Source organism: Medicago sativa, chromosome 7 (assembly GCF_051527215.1).
Source record: "Medicago sativa cultivar Bolivia chromosome 7, Bolivia_mono, whole genome shotgun sequence".
NCBI lineage: Eukaryota > Viridiplantae > Streptophyta > Magnoliopsida > Fabales > Fabaceae > Medicago > Medicago sativa.
The window spans coordinates 100,529,212-100,532,204 of record NC_140755.1 but is presented as its reverse complement, the minus strand read 5'-3'; the positions used below and the strand labels follow the sequence as shown (position 1 = coordinate 100,532,204).

Below are 2,993 nucleotides of genomic sequence, written 5' to 3'. Positions count from 1 at the left end.
AAATATTACTCCATATAACATATTAATATCTATAACAAATCGATCACTAAGCCTGTTTTTTGCACAACAATAAATGTCAATGGATTTTATACAATGAAATAAGAATTATGATCTCAATTGTTAGTTGCAGAATTGTAGTTTATCTACATGACTAATCCATTACTCTTTCTTTACGCAACTATTAGAATGGTTGCAAGTAGCAACAACCAATTCATATCCAAATAATATATATTACGATGAAGTTTAAAAGAGAAAAAAAAACTCATACCCACCTGCGTCATCAGGAATGACCGGTTAAACATTTCGAAAAACATCACGGAACATAACATTAGTGGTCTCAGTACACATGCGATTTTCTTCATCCAGTATAAGCATTTTCAATCCCTTTTTGGAAGTGACTCTCGACACAGCGACGTACAACTGTCCATGAGTAAAAACCGGTTCGGAAAGATAGATTTCAACGACTAACCCTGACTTTTATTTATTGCCATTGCAAAACACAAAACCAACGGGAACTGTCTCGTAGTTAATTTGAAAGGAAGTTTAAAATCACTCGGAAATAAGTTCATTCTTGGAATAATTACTTTTTCACTAGCATTTTTTTCGGTAATAATAGTTGCACCGATAAAGTTCTTCCAAAGGTTGTCTACAATCAACCTAGTCCCATTGCACAATCCAGTTGCTTGGTCAATGTTCCTCATCAACATAACAGGATATCCAACTTTAAATCTCAACTTGTGGTTTGAAATATTGGAAAACTTGATATTGTTTAAGAATTCGGTGGTAAACCATTCGCTTTGTACCTTACTATTCTCGTCTGATTCGCAAACAAAATCAAAAATGATATACTCCTTTTTGTCTCCTGGAACCAATGATAGGAGAAATTTGTTTACGTGCTCAACTGCGTCCAGTGTGGGAGCAAGTATCCCCCTCTTTTGGAAAAAATTTGAGATCTTCATGTTTTGCAAAAAATTCGGATATACAAAATCAACCCGAGAACGCAACAGATCAGAGGAATCTTTTATCAACAACTCATCAGGAATGAGTACGTTAATTTCTCCACTCTCGTTGGTGGATCCTATTCCATCTCCAATTGAAAGCATCCAATCAACAAACTTTCTTATCTCATCTTGCTCGACAAGAATGGTTGAAGCACGTAAACGCATTTTTGTTGTAAGTGTGAGAACCTTACAGTGACTCCACAACTTTGATGAGTTGATGGATGAAGAAAGTATGTCTTGTCTGCATCCTTTTCTTATCACTGGCAAAATTTGTCAGAAATCACCGCCTGAAACAACAAAAACATCCTCAAATGGTTTGTCTGTATAATCGACACCATCATAAGACATTATATCGCGCATGGTTCGGTCAAATGCCTGAAAACAATAAAGATGCATTATTGGTGTCTCATCCCATATTATTAATTTTTAACATAGAAGTTTTGTCGCTCTCTTTATCAAATCCACAACTTGACGCTTTATACCTCATTATTCTCGTCGGATTTGCAAACCGAATCAGAACTGATATAATCCTTTTTGTCTACTGAAACCAATGATAAAAGGAATTCGTTTACGTGCTCAACTGTGTCCAATGTGGGAGAAAGTATCCCCCGCTCTTGGAAAAAATCCAAGATCTTCATGTTTTGCAAAAAATCCAGATATACAAAAAAAAATCAAGGGGCTGAAAAAAATCTTAATATTTATGGGGAACATTTACTTAATTAACCATTTTTTACCGTAAAACTTTGTTTTTGGATGTCATTCACTTTCATTCTATTTTTGTATTCAAACTCTATTTTTTCAAACTCCTTCGCATATGATCTATGATGGGATGTGACAATGGAAAATGTACATGTGTCATGATGAATTTACAAATACATGTTTATTAGACATTTTAAAATGATACGACGTTTTTTTTTTAATTAAGTCTATTTTTTTTGTAATAATTACCCAAAAATCTTCAACTCCTTCAACAAAACCACATAATTACCGATAATTCAATCTATTTTTTATATTCTCACGGACAAAACACACCCTACATATTTTTCACCTTAATGTTTCTCCCATGTTCAATCTTTTTCTTCCTCATATTTGTTTTATTTTTCTATCTAGTTTCCTTTCTCTATTCTCATGGATGAAAGGAATATAAACCTCCATTCATGAAATCACCACCAATCAACCTTTTTTAACATGTTGTACTTAATTTTGACCTTATTTGACTACATTACATAATTATGGACGCATATAGTCACATTATTGATTAGGATATGTTAATGTGTCAAATGTGAGTTAACGTTATACATTGGATGGAAGAGTAGATTTTGAACAACATATAAGTGAAATGACCGAAATACATAATGTCTTAAGGTTTTATGTAAAGATGTGGTGTCAATCTCACTTGTATGGTTGTTCCTGACGTAATACAATCATCCAACCCGGTGAAGACTCACCCGAAAAACCCAACATTATGATAATTTATTTTGTTAGTTTTCAGTTGTCAATTGTTTTTTTTTTTTAACTTAAACTTTAGTTATTGGATGTCATTCTCTTTCATGCTATATTTTTTTTTGTTATTCAACCTCAACTACATCAAACTCCTTCACTTTTATTCTTTGGTGAAATTTGACAATGGAAAAAAAGCATATGTGTGTTGTTGATTTGACAAAATAAATACTTATTAGAAATTTTAAAATAACGTGGCGTTTTTTTTAGTTAGTCTAATATTTGGTTAAATATTTACTAAAAAATGTCCAACTCCTGAATCGAATTAGTAAAATTATCGACAATCCACTCTATTCCTTATACGCTCCCATAAAAGCACACACTCCTTTTTTTCCTTATCATTTCTCTCATGTTCAAATTATTTTTTTATTTTCTTTCCTTTTCTAATTTATTTCGTAACTTCTCATGAAAGAAAGAAACATAAACCTCCATCCATTAAATCACCACCAACTCACCATTTTTACCATCATATATCTTCATCTAATTTTATTT

At 32.3% G+C, this 2,993-nt stretch overlaps 1 pseudogene; it reads right to left on the bottom strand.

Annotated features, from left to right (window-relative positions):
• Window positions 1-294: 294 nt before the first annotated feature.
• Window positions 295-1,639, bottom strand: LOC146911235 (uncharacterized; annotated as a pseudogene).
• Between the last annotated feature and the right edge of the window lie 1,354 nt (window positions 1,640-2,993).